This window comes from Cataglyphis hispanica, chromosome 22 (assembly GCF_021464435.1).
Source record: "Cataglyphis hispanica isolate Lineage 1 chromosome 22, ULB_Chis1_1.0, whole genome shotgun sequence".
Taxonomy (NCBI): Eukaryota; Metazoa; Arthropoda; class Insecta; order Hymenoptera; family Formicidae; genus Cataglyphis; species Cataglyphis hispanica.
In genome coordinates this window covers 1,092,540-1,115,401 of record NC_065975.1, presented here as the reverse complement: position 1 = coordinate 1,115,401, position 22,862 = coordinate 1,092,540, and the positions used below count along the sequence as shown (strand labels likewise).

The 22,862-nt window shown below is 34.8% G+C and overlaps 1 protein-coding gene across 2 annotated transcripts in view; it reads left to right on the top strand.

Moving 5' to 3' along the window:
- Positions 1–22,862, top strand: part of LOC126857628 (platelet endothelial cell adhesion molecule-like) — a 121,244-nt gene that overhangs the window by 37,975 nt on the left and 60,407 nt on the right. The gene's annotated exons all lie outside the window — the stretch shown is intronic.

Genomic DNA, 22,862 nt, shown 5'->3' with positions numbered 1-22,862 from the left:
TTGCTCATTTTTTCATCGAGATGCAACGCGGATATTTGACTCTAAAAATAATATAATAATAGTAATAGAGAGAGAGAAGAGTAACACAATGAATATTATTCAAAGTGAGAAACTGTAGCTTAGTGAATTATATTTAGCTTGGTATAATGAATAATTTATAAAATTGAAGAAAATATCTCATTTGAAAAGTTTTGCTCACAGTTTTCTCATTTTAAGATAAATTTACACGTTTAGAAGAAATCAAATTTAAAAAATCTCCGTATTTATTATGTTAATAAAATTATTCCAATTTAAGAATTTATTCATTATATGAATACTAGAATAAAGGAGAAATAAGTTCGAACTTTTGTTTTTGGTTAAATGCGTGTGTCATATATTTTTATACATAAAAGCGAAAATGCGATTTTTAAAAGCTCTTTAGTCACATGCATTAATCGAGATAATCAAGAGCGAGAAATACTGTTTGTATATAAGTATTTAGGTCTTGAGGCAACTATCGTTTCTTATATTTTCCTGACTTTTATACAAAGTTGCGAAAAGTCAGCATTTTTTGGTAAAAGAAAGAAAATGTAAGCTGCATAAGATCCAATTCTTCTTTCCGGATTCCGCTTACGTGAAACGTGATACTTGCGGGATTCATGAATTAGTCTTATCATCTTTTTCGTTCAAATTTGGTAGAAATTCTTATTATTATAGAAATGAAACTCGAAGTTTTGACATTAAGTCTTATTACATAAAATGTATACGTATTGCAATGTGTCAAAAGTATAAAAAATAAATATGAGAGATAAGAATAAATAAAAATAATACAGAAAACAAAGAACTATATGACGAAAAGAAATGTACAAAACTTGACACTTAAGAGTAAATAAGATTTAGGTTGCGCGAGAAATCGTTAAGCCAGATCGGAAAAGTAACATTTGCACAAAGCCGAAGGTGTGAAAATGCAAGCGAAATATCTCTGAGCCGCGAAGAAGAGACGAAATAAAGGAAGGGATCGTATTTCTGAGCTGATCTAAGATTACGATTCGAAGGAAAGAGAGAAGATACACCGTTGGCAAATATTCGCATCAAAAATCCTCTCGCTTCCATGCTGAAAAGCGCGAGGAAAAGCTAACTGCTTACCTCTCGAACGATGCGGTTTTCCCACGAGCTGCTTTCTTATAAAAGGCGAATATAAGGAAAATAGAGTACAAAGGGCTTTAGATTATAAATACGTGAGTTATAAATACAAGAGCTTAACTATTAATAATAAAAGTTTAAAATGTAAACATTATATGGACAATTGCATATAATGCAATCAAAAATAAATAGCCAAGTAAAATAAAATTATTTTTAATATATTATTTTCTTTTAAATTTATATTATTAGAAAATAATTTTTTTTTTTAATTTATGATATTTTAATTTATAAGAGGAATATACCAAATTATATATTGCCTTCATTTCCTCTAAAGATTTCTCATGCTTGCCGTATAAAAACAATAAAATATTGCATGAAAATTTAATATAAAAATTCTGTTACTCTTATTGAAAGATTAAAAGAAAAATTTGCCTAATATAATAAAATATATTACTTTGGTATATTTGCGAGTTTGCGAAAAATTAGTATATTTTTTTTTTTTCTAAGACTGCGAATGTAGGACATCGGATTTATTGAAGTTATGTGACAGCTTGTTGGCCCAATTAGGGTATGTCTGTTCTGTCTCCATTATATAATCGTCACGCATCACGTTAGCGAAAGAGAGACGGGGAGAAAGGAACGTGATCTCATTCAATATACATCAGCACTTCCTCTCATTGTGAGTCATAACACAGTCATAATAAACGCCGCACGACCATGACCGGAGACCGCGGCATGGCGCCTAAACGTCAGATTCTAAACGATTGTCATATCCTAAGAGCAGAGGAGGAGAGAGGTCACGACAGTGTCGTGCTTCGTGGTTCACGTAGGTTCGGTAGCTCTGCGGGTACTCCAATCGGCTATGTTTGTTTGACATATCCGAGGTTTGTATCTTCAAAGGGTCAAGCTATCTGCTCCCTTCTCTTTCCGCTTGCTCTCGCTTTACGTATGGGTCCATATGGCATGGAATGTATAAATAACACACTCTGTTCTATTGTGGGATAAGTAAACCCTGAGGAACGCGTATGCAGATAGACAAAGAGAGGGACCGAACTGACAAAGGGCGGAGAAGAGATGAGGAGGAGAAAAGAAGGGAAAATGTTAGAGTCGGAAAATGCTGGCTGAAGAGAAGCATACTTCACTTTGGTATGCTCGACACGACGGCAAAAATGAGAAGGAAAACGTGATACCACGTGCGGCGAAAATTGGCGGAGACTGCAGACTAGCGAGTGTCGGAAAATAAAAGATAAGCGGGGCTGGAGCTATGAGCTCGTTAAGAGCTGCCTATTTTGAAACGGAAGTTTTTGCGGAAGGAAGCTTTATGAAGGTGGATTAATTGCCGAAATTGCGAGTCTAAACGTGATAAATACTTATTGCTTTGATATTTCTTCTCTGAAGAATTTAGTTTCTGCGCTCGTATAAATTATGAAAAATATCCAAAATATGAAAAAGATAAAAATATCTATTATAAAAATATTTTCCGCTTTTTTAGAGCCGCCAGCAAAGTGACTCGAATGATTGAACTCGATAACATGAAATAAGATTGATTCAATCTTTAGTCAAAAGCTATTCTATTTTCATAGAGTACATTGCCGATTGTAAGACGATTATTCATGCCGGTTATTATATATCATAGCATCTCCGCATTCTTGCCAAAAGTCACCACGCGAGGTCAAAGTGAACTTATGGATATTAGCACTGAGAAGATAATATGAATATGCTGGCGGTATCCAGCGTCGTAAATCAACGGTAAACGCGAGCGCGTCTGGGAAAGGCTCGTCCGCGGTACTCGCACTTTATCACTGCAGATGACGAAGACAGAAACGGTCTGCACGCAGGCAAGAATTGAGGTTGACGATCTTTCCCGCCGCTCCTCGTTCTTCGATTGTCTCTGCCAACTTCTCGGGAGATTCGAGATTATGAATTAATTATCGTCGACCGCCACCGCGAGTACGATGGATGGACCTCAATGACAAACAGAACTTCCGCCGGTATAATCATTGTAATTAGAGAAGGGGAAGGAAGGGTTGCTTGAATAAATTGATTGTCACACCTTTTCTGTTCGGTACTTTATTTGAAAGCTATATATATATATATATATAATTGGCGATTTTTGCTGCACTTGATAATAGCATTTTTCTGCATTTATAGGGTTTTTATTCTTTAAGACTTTAAGAGAAGATCTTCTTAAAGAAATAGGTTTCCAAGTATCTTTACTTCATTATTTTATTTTTTTTCTACACAGAAAAAAAATGTTTTATTCATTATATCTTTTTTTATAGTTTATAATAGTCTAATTAGAATTCTTTAAAGGACATAATTTTTTAGCAAATTTTTTAACCGTGTTTTACTCAATAATTAATTAATTGCTGACAAAAAATATTTTACTTGCGTATTAATTAAATGTAACCCATTTTCATTATGTGACATGCAAATATATACACCACGGATATGTATACATTTTTTTCAACATTTTTAGCACGCGAATTTCAATTTCGAATAGCATGTCTTCAAGCATAATAGATGAGTGGTATTTGAAAAAGTTAGGTATCTTTACCCTAAAATTATAGTCGTAAAGAATGTTCCTGTAATACGATCAGCTGCTCCATATGACAGTGCCATTTTTCTGCTAGCCAATTGCAGGTCACGTATACGTGGCTGTTATGCGACGCAAGTCGCTTCGCCACATACATATCGCACGTACATTTTTGGCGTAGTCGAGAAATCCACTCGCGTTTGCAAAGAGACACGTACGAGCACATCCTCTGTAGGTTACATACAGACATTTTCTTCTCAATTCTCAAAGCGAAATATACATTTTCTCATATCGGGCAAATTTCACCGTGATTTGCATCTTTAATCTTTAATGTGAAAAACAAACGTACCTGCAATCTTTATTTTATATTATTAACAGTGTAAGAACCGATATTTTTAGTCATAAAATTTTATCTCAGAAATCAAAATAATTTGGCACAATGTCAAAAAATAGATAAATTTTATATATAAAATCGCGATAGAATCGATTTTAACTAATGTTTGAAACTTAAATCCGACATATTTTCTGATTGTTATAAGTTGATGTTATAAGATATTTAAAATATTACAAAGAAATTTTGCGATACTTCACTACATCATATGTGATATAATATATAATTATATCCAAATAAAGCAAATTCATTACACACGTTGCAGCCATTCATCTATGTCATTAATTATTATTATTGATATATCATTATTGATCATTAATTACATCATTCAAGGTACTATTAGACGCAATGTGAAATTGTAAACAATAAAATGACCAACTATTCTATTGATTGTCGGTTATCGCTTTATGGCTGCCAAGAATATATACATTTTATTCGCACATAGTTGAGAATTTATTCCGCCGAGTGAGTTGCGTAGGCGTAGGCAAATTGGCGAGGTATTCTTGTATTTCGAGATATCAATGCATTTATATGTTACAGTTCGCTATGCATAGGCAGCAAACATACACAGGCGCCGTTGAATAAAATAGTCGATCGCGTTAGCACGGCGCGGCTCTCGAACGTACGATAAAAGCTGCCCGATTCGCGATGCAAATGCGAATCTTATATGTGTGTATATGCGCCAAACTACTCTTTTCGAGAGGGGGCGACAACGCGTTAAACGCGACTAAGCGCCGTTCTCGCTGATGGAAGCGTTGACGGCTGTTGGCCGCTCGGAGGGCATTTGTTCGTGCCGCGTGTTGACATTGCATTAGCCCGGGAACAATTACTCGCGTATCGATCATCGGGTTCGAGTGTAATTGGTCCCGATGTGGTTCGCCGGTCTATCGGGTACTTAAACTGCTGCGCGCGGAATACATCGTCGAGTTGGCTGAAAAACCGATTTTCGATCGATAAAACATGGGGCGGAGATGCATCCCGCATTTCAGCGGGAATGAAAATCGAGGCTGCCTCATTAAACCGGCTAATTAAGTAAGAGTACGCGAGGCATGGAATTATGAACGTATCTCATTACCATCCCATCAGCGCTTTTTTTTTTTTCTTTTTTTCTTTTTTTTTCTTACGCTTTTTCTCTCTCTTACTCTTATGATTAATCTATCTAATAATCTATCAAGTTAATAGAATTTATTGCACTTCCCAATATACAGATCGTATCGTTATTACTACTATATTTTTTATTATTCACGGAAATATTATTTATTAACAAAAATATATTTTTATTATATATATTAGAGACCTTAAATATATTTTATTACAATTTTTAAAAGTCAGATTAGAATGTAAACATTATAAATGTAGAAATATTTTAATATTGTTTAAATAAAAATGACAGGCGTTCCTATGGAAAAATGGAAACAGCTTTTAAACAGCTTGTTAACATATTTAATTGAAGAAAATACATATTACAGATCGTTTTTCATCTCGATCCGATCATTTCGTCCGCGAAATCCATTTAGTACAATACAAGCGATTTAATGCAACCTACGTGTGGGGGCTTAACGAATGGAAATGCTCGAAACCATGCCAATGGTATCATCCGTTTTCGTAATTGTGCACAAGCCTCGCCAGTACTAATGATGAGGATTACCAATGATTCAACTCTCGCTTGTGACACGCTACATTAAATTGCACGGCACTGTCGATACTTGTCTGGCAACAGTGATCATTCCTCATAGTTATCGAAAATGTCAGTTTAATTAATACCCTCGGCAGGAGCGTATAGGATACCGTATTGATTGGCACAAAGCATTAAGCACCCCGTTAATCCAATACAATTCAATATTCGCCAATTACCGCAGCATTATGTGATTCTAATCATTTTCATGAAGTTTGTCATTCGAAAAAAGATTAATCAATATTTTTATAGCGCATTAACGTTTTAATTTTAATTAGCACGTATGTGATGAATATGATTTATTATTACTTGACATTATTAATAGTATGTAAATAATATGCAACAAAATATGTAGTTGATTTAAAATTGGTCGCAGAATTTCAAGCACAAAGGCATATTTTTGCATATGTATAATAAATATGTATATATTAATGGATATCGTGTTACATAATACTAATATTTAACATGAGTGAATTACTTGTTATTTCAATGTACATTATTAGTACGATGTACATATATATATATATGAAATTATTTTAAGTAATTATTGAGCTTGCTCATGAATAAAATTTCTTTATTTGTAAAAGAAAGAATCTAAACAAGAATCAAGAGGGTCGAATTAAATATCTCATTATAGCATTTATTACTCTACTCATAGCTTACAAAGTGATCTCATAAAATTGACGGTGTAAACTGAGTTTTAACGAGGGTTCTTAACTAAGTTTACCATGATCTTCTATATGTCCTTCCTCGTTGTGCTCGCGTATTTGCGTCCAGCTGTGTCTACGCTCGTATATATACTTTGAGCACGCGATAAAAAAACATTCTCGGAATGGCAACGACCCCTCGTGTTTGCTTTAATGCAGATAGACAGAACGAGGGTCAATGACATCCATATTATTCAGGTTTATCTCTCTATCAATTGGAAAAAGATCAAACTATTACTTATATGTTTTATATATTTCTCTGATATTTGCAATTATTTTGTATTTTTTTTTTTACAATTAATTTTTTTTTTAACTTATATGATTATACATTGAAAAATTTCTGTCATTTAGTTTATATAGATCATGGAGTTTATAATTTCTACGTAACTTGGAAGACTACACGCGGGGCATAGATAATTAAAAGTTTCTCGCTATAATTCCAAACGTTCTATCCAGATGTTTCAAAATCTAACAGCTATACTACTAAGTAATGGAGTTTATAGGAGAGAAATTTTACACTCGTATTATAGAATGCAATCAGTTCTAATAGAGAGAAACGTTTTACTCATAAATTTCTCTTCTAATGACGTATAATGCCGGAAGTTCAGAAAATTGGTTGCACACGAATTTATTTGCGTGGCAAGTGAGAACGCTTTTTTGCAAAAAAGTGCAAAACAGCAAAATGAAAGGTGGCTCTTTACATTCTCTTTGACAAATATCGCATTCATGTTCTAAAATCTTAATGGAATGCAAAAGGCTTTTACTGTCTGTCTAGCAAGTGAATGCGTGCGTCTTTTGAGGCATCTTTTGATTTGACTGGTATTAATGATTAATATCTGTAGAAATTTCCAGATACAAAGAAGAATTCAGAAGTATATAATTACAGTACAAAATTAATTCGCGAAATGAAATTGTACATGTAATTTGTTATACGTGATTTCGAAATGGGGCGGAAATATTTGTACATTATGTAATGTTAAAGTATAAATTATTGACAATAACATAAATTATACAAATATCAAATATATTATTGCAAAACACACATTGTTACGAAAAGCATTGTACTTATTAGATTATTCTGCTTTTTGTCATTTATATTATCAAATATATATTAGAATGAAAGAGTTTAACAAATTTGATCTACTCTATATATGCAATCGTGTCTCGCCAAGGAAATTGAGAATTCGAATCGATGATGCGAAAGATGCGCCAGGAAACGTGCGGAGGAAAGACGCGCGGAGAACGTAACAATCGTTGATTCACTTGGCAAATTTCCGTTGTGCCGAATAAACGTCGACATTGAGACGGGATTGCGTTGTAATTAGAGGCGAGCCCGGGCTTCGCCACGCCGGAAGAAAGGTCGGTTTTGCCGGCGATCCTGAAGCAGTCGTCTCGTTGAAACTTTCGTGACTGCTCACGACTCCATGATTCGCGCAGGCATTGAAGGCGAAGGGAGTCGAGGCAGTTTCCGCTCTGGTGAATTTATCAGGACCGAGACTTTTCGTTACCGTCGTTATATTGTTCCACCATGAGCCTGGCAATTTTACTCGCGTGGGAGACACATCGCTGTGATACACAGCGCGTTGGAAACTCGGGCCGTAAGAACGAGGTAAAAGTAAACGGGTATTGCATTAGCGAGGTTGTGACTTTTTATTTCGAGAGTCACGTTCTTATCAAATTGCTGGAAACCCTTTGAAGTCAATCTCTCTTATCGTAATTTTTGACATTAATTTGTATAGGGAATAATTTTGTGTGTTAATTTGTCGGTAAATTAATTAACAAGTTCAGCTTAATTTTATTATATGCAATGTTAACAAATTTTTTAAAGATAAAGCAGCATTTTTATAAAGCTGAAATTTTTCTAATTTCTAAAACTATTGTTTTTGTATATTATTTTTGTATTGCATTATATTGCGTCCTATGCATTGTTTGTAGAATATATTGGCAGTTTTCGTCTTCTTATACTAAGCTCCGCTTATTGTTTTAGTGGCCTCGTGCATCTTCAGAGAAGGTAATGGAAGGTTCACCGCAGCGCGCACACAAGCTTTTCCTATCACGTTCATAAATCACTTGTTTTTCACCTCGACAAAACCTCTCTCCCAATAATTAGCTCGTAACTTATAACCGCGCAATATCGTAAAGGCTATCAGAATGACGAAGGTTATTAGTAACAAAGTTATTAGATTTGCGAGGATATTTGCTTTAGAATGGCTGGCATTAGTTTGTTGTCCCGAATTTTTCATGCGAACTTTATATATTGAATAATAATTTATAAATACTTTATTTGTAGCTTTGTATAAATTAGCGGTTTTACAAAATTTAATATTTTTAGTTACTGAAATATCTACAAGATCTTCAAAATTTATTCGCCGACAAATAGAGTTGCAAATTTCAGAGTACAATAATACTACAAATATGGAATATTATTTTCATATTTTTTGATATCTAATCTTTGAAATCTTTGTTTAAATTTTTAATCGTGCATAATTCTAGAAATGATATATTTGCACCGATATTGAAAGTCGCTATCTTTCTCAATTTGACTCTCTCGCTATTTGGCGCTATATGAGTGCACGTCTCTCTCCTATATGCACGAGTGAATAGAAAGACATAATCTTCAAGAGAGGTATATAGAGCTGGTACTCACCGAAAAGTGGAATAGATCTCAGACTATCTTGCTAGGCAGTCTATTGTTCGCTTTTAATCGGGCCATTCAACGCTTTAGGTCTGCGACTGCAGATTTCCTGTTTCGCTTTTCTTTTTATCCTATCTTGCTCTATTCAGTCTACTATCCTTGGTGTCTCGTAAATTTACTTTGCACTGTACATTCGATCGAGTACTTCATGCTTGCAGATTAAGCGTTTGCTAGCGCGGCTACAGAATATCCATTGCGATATAATCAATCTTTGTCGTGAATTGGACGGTATGCTTTTAATGATGAGAAAGAAAAAATAAATTATTAATAATGTTTCAATATTATAAATTCAATACATAAAAAAATTATTTTTGAGCAAATCAATAGTGCGATATTATTATTCTTTATATTAATATAAGATTGGTATCTCGATACAGATCTATCGATATTGCTTAAAAACGATCTACGGATTGCAAATAATTTGCAAATAATTTCAGACATAGTTGTTACGCGATATTTCGTATATTTTCTATAATTGAATATGATGCTGCGAACGTCATCTCATTGAACTATTGTTAGAATTTGCGCTATTCGCATATAGGATACGCATAGCGTATCCTATTTTAAAAACGAAAAATGCCAAGAAAAATATATTTATAACCATTATTCAAGATTTTTCCAAGATTATAATTAGAAGCGAATTGGTGTAAATCTACCTCTTTAGAGGTAAAAGAAAATTCTGCATGTGTGTTTTCCACATATTTATATATTTCTATTCCACAACATGCGATCTTCCTTTCTCTCCGTTTGTCTCACTTCTTCCCGTGATGTCCTGGGTTTGGTTTTTGTCTGTTAATTATCGCATTTTGCTTACGGAATCAGATTATTGTGACAGCTGTCGAGTGCAGCTTACATGGCGCGCTTTCGCGTCCGCTAGTGTATTTCTCTGAATGCAATTTGTGAACTGAACTACAAACATCAATTTTGAGAATTTGCATTTGTAATCGAACGAAATTGGTCTGTCTCTTTATCGGAACTAACTGACTCGATTCTATTTTATCTAAATTTGCAGTTTTTTTGCGTGATTGCATTTCGCTAGTTTAAATACATTTTAACGATTATACTTTAGAGATACAAAGTTTTTTTATGATCTGCACGTGGCACACATCGTAAAACCACTCTTATCGAAAAATCGATAGATCGTATTTTAACTGGCGGAAAGAAGATAGTCGATTCGCGATAAAACCTAGCAGTATTAACATTTAAATCCTATAAGTTATGTAATGAAGATAATGTAATTATTACGTTTTTTTGTTTGCCAACTTTTTATTTTAAAAATTTACATGCTGTAAAATGAGAATTGTTATTAACCTTGTTGAGGAATTCTAAATTATTAAATCAAAATTAAATTATTAAATTAAATTAAATTATTAAATTATTAAAAATTATATATCAAATTATTTTCAAGATTTTTTATTTATGATAATTGAAAAAAACGGTGAAATGCATGTTGGATGCTTTTCAGGCGGATTCAATTAACTAAATTAATTTATGCATACATTATCGTGTCGAAAGTTTCCACTTGTACATTCTCGAATGCGAAACGTTAACCAACACGAGACTCAAACGGGTTGCATTTAGAAAAATACGAGACTATTAATGGTCTTGCGAAGTTGCTTGTGCTTACTGCGACATTTGAATTTTTGATTCAGCGCGCTTTAAAAACATACTTGTTAAAATACATATACATATGTATGATTTGCCGTTTAATGCAGAAATATTTCACAGTTTTAATTACATATACGTCCGTTACACACACGACCCCGTTTTGATCCCCTCGATACGACGTTATGAGTTGATTCTTGCGCGCGAAATATCGTGACAACTTTATCTAACGACAAAGCGTATCATATAAGTAATTGTTGCTTCCTCGTTTTTTCAGGCGAAATCATAGATTTGCGGCTGTATTACGCTATTTTAGCCGAGAGAGGAATATAATGCAAAAATCCTATCTATTATCCTGAGATTCGAATTCAATGTTGCAGACTTTAAGAATTGAATTATAATTTTTTATTTATTTTTTTCGGGAAAATTATTTTTTTTTTTATATATAACAGTATTTAAAAAATAATATTAAAGTTCATGTATATTAATGTGGCAAAGTAAGTAATTTATTCAACATGATGCATGCAAATTATATATGTAGTTGTTGAAATGAGGGGAAAACCTCTAATCTGTTCTCGAATGTCGGTTAGTAACATTTTATGTCAATTAGCATCGTGAATTTATATCTGTTAATTACATTAGTGTAACGAGTTTTGCAGAGACAAATGTACACGTTTATTCGAGAGAATTGAATAATATAATAGTACCAGTATATCTATTTATAATCGGACACAAAGAAATACTGAAAATGTTAACGTTGATATCAAGAATACCCCCAGAAATAATAACACATAATTATGGATATTATACGAGGATAAAGTAACATTAAATATAATATATAACAAATGTAATTAAGATATTTATTTTCCAGAAAAAAATTAACACCAGACAAGAATAAATTCTAAATATATACTTAATTTAATACAATATATCGTTTAAAATATCTTAATATTTTTGTCATTAATATTGATATATATTTTATATTATATCTTTGCATAATAATAATGTCGTATTATTATTCATATTGTAAGAATTCTTAGAAATTATGGAGCAGGTTCTTAAAGTAACTTTAGCGATATAAATGGTCAGCAGTTTTTAACGCTGATTATAAGAGCGCACGCGCGCGTTATATTCATTGAGACGTTGTAAAAAAACTCTATCCAGGTGCACAATGTCGAAGCAAAGAGCCGGGCTTCATTCGTCGCACAAGCATAAAATCGCGACTCTTGGTACTCGCGACGAGAGTGCGCGACGAGAGTCTCCGGGTGAACGTTCCCTTTCTTCAAGATTGCACACATGGAAGGAGGCAACCGAGCGTGCGCAAATCGATGAATACTCGTTTCGATCGTGCACTTTTAATTCTGCCTGACGGGCAGAATGACGGAAAGAAACTGGAAAATGACGACGAGTCATGTCGCGAGTGCGACTATTCATTCTCCGATTCGTACTTACCTGCACACATCTCCGTTTCAACGGGGGAGCTTGTATAGAATTCCCGTAAGCTCTCCTATCGAGACTACCTACCTGTTTGTATAGCGCCGGTAAAAAAAAGAAGGTGATAGCAATAACGATGATGTTCGCATGGCGAACTGTGAAAAGTGAATTGCACGCTGCAGTTATCTTTTTTTCAACCTCTTCCCCTTTGTTTAATTTAGCGTACGCGAGTTTTTAAACTTTTGAAACTGTGAAAATTGTATTGCATTCGAAAATTATGCGAAGTGCATGACAATAATTTTCCAGTTCTGATGAAATGAAAGATTTAATGGATTTGCGGGAAATGCAACATTGGTTGGTAAGATACACAAGCGGATTACGTATAGTAATTTCAGGAGCTATTCAGAATTTTAAACGGAGATTGATCGTTTTTCTTTCACGAGCACGTCTACGACATGCCTACTTTTTTTTTTTGATGCTCGCAGTTAGCGGAAGTACTCGCATTGAAAGGAAGTTAATTTTTGCGCCTGAAATGTCGATTCAGCGTTTACGGCGGTGTCGCGCGAGGGCATCTAAAATGCAACATTCGTTGCCTGAAGAGGAAAAGGATGCCTATATAGAGGTTATATCGTGAATTGCGTCAATGTGCCATGATAATAGCTACTGCGGATGTACCGCGACGACGCACGAACGGGAAAATGAATAATCCAATGGCCACATGAGTGTAGCACGAAGTTTCCATGATTTATGAGACATATTGTCTGTTCCGTAATACGGATCGCTATTCTGTGGATTAATCTGATTTTGCGTAACATGTATCATTTTGATATGTCATGCGTTGGTAGAATATTTGTTCAGATTTTTTAAGATTATATATTGTATAACAGAAAAAACAGAGAAATATTGCAGAAATTTTGTACAGAAATATTTTTGCTCTCGCTTCTCGGAATCGATAAATATTCAATTTTTTATTGTTGTAAAAAAATATTTTCAGTAACTTTATACCACACACACACACATTTTCCAACCGGATGTGGACCGTGTTTCGAAATTCACTGCTATTGCTAAAAATATATACTATACGTAACGTGAACTATATATTTCCAGTACTGGCAATGAATTTCGGAACACGGTCATGATAAGCAAATGTACATATGTACATCAATAGAAACTAAACTCGATTCAGTTTCCGATATTGCTTCTCCGTGCTTATTATCTATCTGCCATGATTATCATTCTCGTCTGATTTACCGTGAAATTGAATCATCGCCGTTGAAAGCCCTGATCTTAATGTTTCGCTGCTGAATTAATGAACGGCGTTATATCATGTTCAGAAATGTGTTCAAACTCGAGTATCAGTGATATCCCATCTTCATTTTTTCGATTATTATTTCAAGATGATATAGCCAAAAATGAAATTTATGGATGGTAATCTTTTAGGTGAGATCTATTAGAGATATTCTATATGCTGAAGGAGATTGTGATCAGTTTGTGATTTAGAGACGATTCTCAGATATTGAAACAACGTCTCGATTATTCAATGTCTGATTAAAATGAATGATCGATATAATATAATGCAATTATTTTCAAAAATTTTATAGTTTCATAATCGATATTATTTCGAAGAGAATATATATGACATTTATTAGTTATAAGCAGTTCTGTCAAGTAATTATACAAATTTAATAAACGTAAGAGATTATAAAACTTTGCTAGAAATCATTAATATTTTTATATCACAAACTCAAGATGCAGTTTATATTTGTATTTATTTCGAAAGAAATTCTAAATTTAAAATAAGGTCATAAAAATACAGATTAAGAGCAGACGTAAGCAAAGAAACAGCTTACAGAAGAAATAAATTTATGTATAACATAAAAATACTTATTATAAATTGCATCCGAATAACTTAAAAAAAAAAAAAATAATGTTAGCAAATGGAATTTAAGGATTAAAAGATGTAATCGTGAATTATTGTACGTTGTAAGAGAAATTTTTTCAATCATTTTATTACTTATTTTATATTCACGGCGCAATGCAAAATACAAAATAATCATATCCACGCTATTGAGGCACTTTTTCTTTACTTCCTATTGATCTGACTTCTTCGATTCTCATTCCCGTTGTCTCTCCGCTTTCAGCAGAAATTCTATTGTCCTGCTTGTCAGAGACATTCGAAGTATTATTGTCCTCGAGTTTCCGGAAATCACTCATCTCATGCAGAAGCATCTTTTGGGATCGGCGATAGCTTAGGGGAGAAGGGGGGGGGGAGGGGCAGAGGTAATTAATCGCTTTCTTTTACATCTGGCGCATCGCACGATTGTCACGGCTGAAAAATCACGACTCCGTATTTTCACCGCACATTTCATGCTAAATCTAGTTCTTCTCTCTCTATTTAAATCTTGAAATTTTTTTGAGATATAATTTTTTTGACGTACGAAATATAAATTATTTTAAAACAATTTATCTGAATATTATAAACGAGATTAAACAAAGTATATTAGCAATATATAAAAAAAAGTTTAAGTGATAAACTCGATATACTTTTGAGAAGGACAGAATTTAATAACTACACATATTATTTTATATTATTTTTAAATTTGTGATTGTCTGTAAATTTGTTTTAATCTATGATATTTTTTTATTCCGTTAAATATTGAGACTAGATAACGGATTAACGTAGATAAACGTGATAAATAACATTATACAGTTGGTATTACAAAATATTCGATTTATTACATGTTTTTGCAAATTTATCATTATTCCCTCGCATAATAAACTCATTTAAGAATGTAATCAATGTCTGCGGTTTCTATTTTCCGTTCTCGAAGTACATTGTGCTGGCAAGAGATCAAGATACTTCACGTAGCCACACTAATCTCCTTTACTGCCATTATCCTGCCCAAACCAACCGCAATATAAGGGATGTCGGGTGATTACTTCGACTTACTAATTTTTAATAATGTGATTATCCCGCTTCTTCTTAATCAAGATTTTTATCTGACATAGATTGTCATTTCTTAATTTAATACATAAATATCATAAACGCGTACTTGAAATTTAAATTTATAAATATAGCCTTTAATAATGCTATTTAATTATCGCTTTATTATCTATGTCAATAATATCTTAAGGATGTTATGCATCAAATAATTATTCTACTGCTATTGTACTATCATAATTTTCAATATCATAATTAATATAAACGTATAAGAATTTATAAATATAGATAGAAAATACGTGTGGCAAATACCTAGGAACGATAATAACATACAAATAAATGTCATAGTGCGTTTACAAAGTTTAGTTATAATATTAATTTTATAATTAATAATATGCTGGTTTTCCCCCCCGCCACAAAGCGCGCAATAACTGTTAGAATGTACTTTTGAAACAATTTGAAATTTGATTTTAACATACACCACGACGCTCTTCATCATCGCATGTACACACTTTGTGAAAACCACTGGGCAGTTATAGCAATGGTATAACGAGTGACCAAGGTCCGATTTCACGTTTCACATTACATTCGATTTAGCGTTACATCGTACTTTCTATTACTATTACAGCGTAGGCTCTCACGATGAAACCGCACACGATTCGATCAGGATTGCTACCGCAATGCGATATAGTTTCGCACAATTGCTCGCTAACCGCTGCCGAAATTACTGACTCTCGGCCATGAGGAGAGCTCACTTGTCTTTCTGTCGTTCGCACAAAAGGCCTGACACAATATCGGTCGTCTCGTGACTCACGAGCGCCAAAACTTCCTAAAGCTCCGCATATATACACACACACACACACACACACACACACACACACACGCACACACGCACACATGCACACAACACAACGTGCGAACTCGAGTGCACCGTCTGGCCGGTTCTTTCTCTCTTCCGGGAAAATTCCATCATCGCCCTTGTCAGAGACAATTGGAGTATTATCGTGTCTCCTCGACAACATCCGGAAACTCGGCGAATCGACGCGGTAAGAAACCTCTTAGAGAGACGTCGATAACCCTACGTCACCGTTAATAAAGGATCATCTCGGCCGCGAGCTCCTCGGTCCTTGTCGTCGTGATAGTCGTCGTCGTCGTCGTCGCTGTTGTTGTCGTTGTTGTCATCGTCATCTATAGAGTACTCTTTTGTTGACGAACGATTAGATACTTCCAATTGCCGATACTTAATCAAACTTATTATATCGAGCGATCCGGACTTTCGGCTCCTCGCCCACTTCGAGCGTCTAATCGCGAAACTTTCAAGGTTTTTGCCAGACAGCTGCTCTTTCCAGCGCGTCCTGAAGAAAAACAGCTGTCTAGCTCGGTGATGTATCTGCCGCTTACGAGGATTTTTGTGAGCATTCTGCCGATATCAGGATAACGCTGCCTCGAGGACTTCGCGAGTCCAAGAATCCCCATGAGTGGCTGCTGCGATGTCAATCCAGTCGAGTGATGTGAAAACGAGAATTGCTTCGATTGGGTATTGAGAGAATTATATTGCGATGTGACATTTAGAAAAGTTAAAGACATAGGAGGGAGAGAATTATTTAACAGATATTATTGTTACAATTTTTAATTATTAATTATTTTTTCAGGTATATGACAGAAAATGCTTTAAATTACATTTTTTTAGAAAATATTTTTTTATATTTTCGCGATTTTTTAAAATTTTATTTTATTTGTTCGAAATTTTTTGATTTATATATTTATAGCTCAGCAATGTATATATCTGCGTTGTGTATCGGATGATCAATTTTCATTTGGCTATGTGAAAATTGCCATAGATTTCGCGAGAAAATTTGAACGCGCAGCCAGCCTCTTGTAACGCAGCGAGAATAAAATAAAAAGAAAACGAAATGCGGGATCTCTAGAAATCGGAAGTGCAGCGAGAGTGTGTTCCGAGTGTGTTAGTTGCAATATATATAGCCGCACCGATAAAAATGTCCGAATGCTCCTGATGGCGTTCACGTATATACACACACACAAACACACTTGTGCGCAAACACCCTATACAGGGGCGAACCGTTTGTTAGCCGGCGAAGCTGAAGAACGTTACATCACTCGGCTGGATAAGCCGGTACAGCGGAATATATTTGAGATTAGGAGCGCGATAATTTACTACCGGGGCCCTTTTCTTCGTGGCGCGCCCGCCGTTCCGCCACGTCGTATCCGACGCTCGATTTCTGCACGTAGTTTCCACGGTCGGCGTCTCGGTGCAGGGAAAAAAACTCAATTAAGAGGACAAACGGCGGAGGTCGGAGTTGGAAAAACCGTGAAAAATGCGCGGCCGGACGGCGGACCGGGAAAACGCGCGTCCAATGATGCCAAGGCCCCCCTGGCTTCGTATCGAGGCGAATTCCGACTCTCGCATTTTAGCTAGACGTACTACCTACAGTCAACACACACACACACACACTTACGCGTCAGCTCGCGCCCCGCGTATATAAGAAGATATCCCGGATGTAGAAGAAAGGCGAGCAAGAGCGCCATTGCGACTACATCTAGTCGGCCGGTTATAAGAAAACACAATAGTTTCGTAGTAGTTTAAAAGCGAGCACCGGCGTTACGAAGTCGCGAATACCGGAGGGGTGGACGACGTTTCGCCATCTTCCGTTTTATCCTCGACTTGTAATCGCGAACTTGAGCATATAGCGATGGGGATCCCTCCTTTCCTCCCTCGTATCGTATCGTAGCGGAATCATAAAGGCATTAAAAGGTAATACAGAATTTTTGCGACTCCCAAGTTTGTGTGCTTTTTGTATTTCCGATGGTGAAATGCTTTTATGATGACGCGATCGATCTGAAATTTTTTCTTTTATTACTCTACGATATATCGTGGGACGATAATGTATCGAATATTTTTGCACATACTGTGTGTTAAATATTATATGCATAAGGTCGTAGTAAGCGCAGATAAGCACGCATATTTAAAAAATTTAAAACGTACTTTGGTAATAATTTTCTAAAATGTATTTTTTATATAATATGAATAAGCGATTTTTAAAGCACAAAAAAACGATTAATAATAAACTATTTAAAATTTATGTGTTTAGTGCTTTAAAAATTATTTAAAAATGAAATACGCATTAATTAAATGAAGCATGTTACTGTAACGTAATATTCTACAAAATATATTTATTGTTTATATTACTTAAAATCAAACTACTAGCTCTAAAAAAAGTATCAGAATTTTTTCTACAATTAATAAAATAAATATTATTAATTTATTAATTACCTATAATTAATAATCATGTCGGTGATTTTACCAAACGACAAACATTCATAATATGAGGCAGCGGAACAATGCATAATTTAATGTATGAGTTGTCTCTCTCTTTCCTTCTATCTCTATCAAAATCTGACTTAAATTGTTATATAGCGCTATTATTATGATTTATACTACAGTCTGTAATATGTGTTGACTAGTCTTCCGTCGTATACATCACTTATATGTAGCTGCATTGCTTTGGGGGTGCTTTATGAAGACATATTTAATAATAACTAACAATTTAGTTTAAAATGTGAAATAAATATAATTAAAATTAAATTGTCTAAATACAGATATATCTATGTCTACTAGAGTATTAACTGGCGTGGATATATTTAAAAAGGATTTCATATATAAATTCCAAACAAATAGATGTTTACTATATTATCAAAATAAGTAAATTATTATTATTGATTTGTTTGTTTAAACAGATTATTATATTATTATATTATACAGAATATTATATCAAAGATTATAAAACATGTGGTATTTGATGGAATAATGCTCTTTATAACTTTTTAATAGTTTAAAAGTTGTGTTCTCAATCGTAAACCCCGAAAAAATTACGCGAAATAACAAAAAGCGTGACATAATTTATGATCTTGGAGTTCGTTTTCTTTAGACTCGCAATATTACTCATCGATCAAAGTCTCATCATTCCACACTTTCGTACAATAACTCTATTTCTTCTATCAATCTAATATAATATTCTCTTTCGTATAATGAGTTGTTCCTTGGATGAAAATATTCTTATTTTAGTATTGATCGTTTGTAGCTATTTTGTTATCTTTCTGTAAGAAAAATGTGTCAGAATGTGATATAAATGCACATTTAATATCGATTCATAACATTATCATCTCTTTCTGGAATCATATTCATTTGTATATTGCATATAGAAAAAATCTTTTTCATGCAAGACCTCATTTTACAAGTATATCATGCTTCACCGATCCCGTATTGTATTCTTTAGTAGCGTGAATTCCGTCTACGTGGCATAGATAATAATGTCCAACAGGTTCGAAAGCTTTTCGCAAGCCGAGCAGATTCTTCGGACTTTACAGGGAACGGCAAGCGCTTTTCAGCGACACAGGAAGCCAAGTAAACTCGAGTCGAGATTTCGTTTCATGTTCAGCTGACACATATCGAGTAATCGTTTTGCATTCGGTTGTCGCTCTGTAACGAGAATACATCAGTGCAGGTACAAGAATGAAGTACGTATATAGGCGACGTGTATAGCCCGGAGGAGCGTTTCTATCTTCCCTGTGTGTACATTATGTTGGCTCGAGTGAGCAGAAATCCAAGAAACTACAAAGCCCATACATCGTGTGCATTCCAATCGGATTCACAATACTCAGTTATGGTGCATTCGAGTTCGGGCATCTTTCTTGGCTGCCGCGCTGCGTTGATCGAGCGACTTCCGGTGAGCGGCGTCTCTTCGGCGACGCTCGTGCGATTTTTCATAGCAGTTTCTCTTTCCACATTATCGAATAGTAACGTCAATACATCACTAGCTAATAGCTGGCATCGCGAGATACTCGCATTAAGCTTGTAGACGAGGGAGAATTTTTCGTCGGGTCGGCCGTCGAAGGGTCGACGCTCGTTCGGCCCGTTTTATCACGAACAGTAACCCGTGTGTGCGCGTTTTTACGTCTGGAAAATGCTGCGTATACACGACGCCACGATATCACATTTGAAGAGCGAGGAGGGAACGAGAAAGAGAGAGAGAGAGAGAGAGAGACGCGAGGAAGCACATACACATTTTTTAAGTGCGCCTACGCAACGGCGGCACTCATTAAGTTTCATTCGCCAAACGACCGCCGCGGCAGATTATGGTGTGCAAGAAGGGGCACGATGAAATGTGTGCCTTCTCTATGGCAGTGTGCGTTTTTGCATTCGGCGAATTTATGCTGAATTACCAGCGGCGTGTTTAATTCAGTGTCTGTGGTCTTATCGAGATTGCCAGTTCAATCATGTGGCGGAACTACTATTTTGCTGCGCTCGCCCGCCGATCGTTTTGCATGAATCAACGCATTTATATTCCAATATTTGAATATATCCCGACTGTGCACGTTATGTGGAATATGTTTATACGAGAAATGCAACGTAAATTGTTACTTGATTTACATTCTATTTTCCGGTTACCTCCGATACCTGCCGTTAATTACTTTCAGGGCATTCTCTCTCGCACGCTATCCAAAGGTTCTTGTGTTCCTTTTCAGGTAACTAATTTTCCAGCCATAACACGCGTAGAATTTTGAAATAGAATAGATGTCATGCGGATATAAATAATTATCGATTTTTTTTTTTATTAATTGGAGCAAGTATTTTTTTTCTAAAAAAAAAATTGAGTTTTGAGAATATATTACGTATTTTCTTTTACATCAGATTTTGGATTGGATTTGCAAATTGTTTTCAAAGCTAGTTTATTTATTGTTCGAACATATTGATGCGATTGAAACAAACAGTTGACAGATGAAGCAAACCGTATTAATTGAATATCAGATCCTATTAACCGCACTATGTTATCAATATATCAATGGTCAATGTTGTATCTTTTAATTTCCGTAAAGAATAATTGTTATGAGATGAAAATATTTTTATTCCGTTCACAATTGTAAATACTGAAAATCAATTACAGCTAACAATGATTATTTCTTATAAGTACTTAAAAGTCTATTCTAAAAAAATTTTGATCAATAATCTATTATAAAAAATAGGCTATTGTTAATTATAATTGATTTAAAAATTCTATAACATTGAGTACCCGATAAACTGCGACGTGTGATGTTTCATTTAGGTACTCTTCTTCCTCTCATCCCTCGTGATATCGTTATTCGCCAGCTAGTCGTAACCATCAACTCAACTTTTACATTTATAATTAAACATTTTATTTCCGCACATTGTTCTCAGCGTGCCAAGCTTTAAAAATATCTAGTTACGACTTCGTTGCACGGGCACGCGGAAATCGGGTACTTATGTTTTTTACGGTTACATCGTGTCACGCCGTTTCTGCGGTTCTTCTCGTTGTCCCCAAGGATTTTTGTGTCTCGTCTACGGAGCAGTAAAAGCATAATTCCATTCCGGAAGCGTCTCGGTATTTTTTTTTTCTCGTTTTTTCGCGCCGTTATGTCGCGCATAGTGAAGTACCGCGTTTTATTCATGCTCAATGATGAAGTTATACGTTTCCCTGCTCTCACGCAATTACGATATTTTCTCGGGATTTGACATCCGACTGGCTGTTGACACAGCCAGTTGCCGCTACATTTTCATTTGGCGACGTTGCTGTGTGTTTTCACGTCACAATATATGCGTGCATATATATGTACACGTAACACACACATTTTTTTTTTTTTTTTTTTTTTTATTCCATTTTTTAACATGTTCTGTTTTTTGCTTCGATGTCAACCAGATTTCAAAATGGATTACATATTGCATTGTCTTTTCACTATTATACGTATATACTGATGCATTTATTCATCAGATACAAGGATTGTATTTACCCGATGCGCGATCATTAGCATTCATTTCAAACGCGATTGGCCATAAATCAAATAAAGTGATGGAATATCAAAATATAATGATTGATTTTGCGTATGTGTGTGTGTGTGAGAGAGAGAGAGAAAGAGAGAATTTTGCCGCGGATGTCTTTGAATGTCATACATTGAACCGTAAAATTAAATACTTATTTAATTAATCTCTCCGTCCGATTTATAAGGTATAATATTTATCATATTTTATAAATGTCAGATATTAAATTGCATGTCTTACATAATATAACAATATTAATATAAATAAATTAACAATTAGTAAATGTGTGAGAGATCTCAATATTATTATTTTAAGGGTTTAGAAATGCAAATTATTTATTTTAATATATCTGGTTTTAAAATGCATTTACAAATTTTCGACTTGAAAATGATATAGAAATATTCAATCGTAAACAAAATGGTAGTTCAATATCGCGCAAAAAGGTGCATTTAGCTAATCAAAATTATACTTATGTTAGACACGCATACGTGGTAATTGGCTGGCGCAAGACTACTTTACGTAATTACAAACTTTCGTAATTGATGCGAAGCGTCGTGCATTCATGAGCAAAATGTCAACGCTCTCGGCTGGCATTCGTCGCGTTTAATATAACCCTGTATTTATGTCATTATAAGTAACGATTAAGTTGGCGCGCATCTTTCATCATTACGCGGACGTAGCAGTCCCATTTCCATTTATCCGGTTCAATATCCTCTTATTTTTGTTTGCGCGGAAGTGCAATTTGTCCCGGCCAGTAATAACTTCTCAGATTGCCGACAGTCCGCTCAGAGTTCCACCAATCTCTGCTTTTCTAGCGAGTGCAGTTCCCTATTCTCGAATTTCTTCGTGCTTCATTGTGATCTGCCGCCTGTCAGCGTTTTTAACAAACGGCCGCCAGTCGCC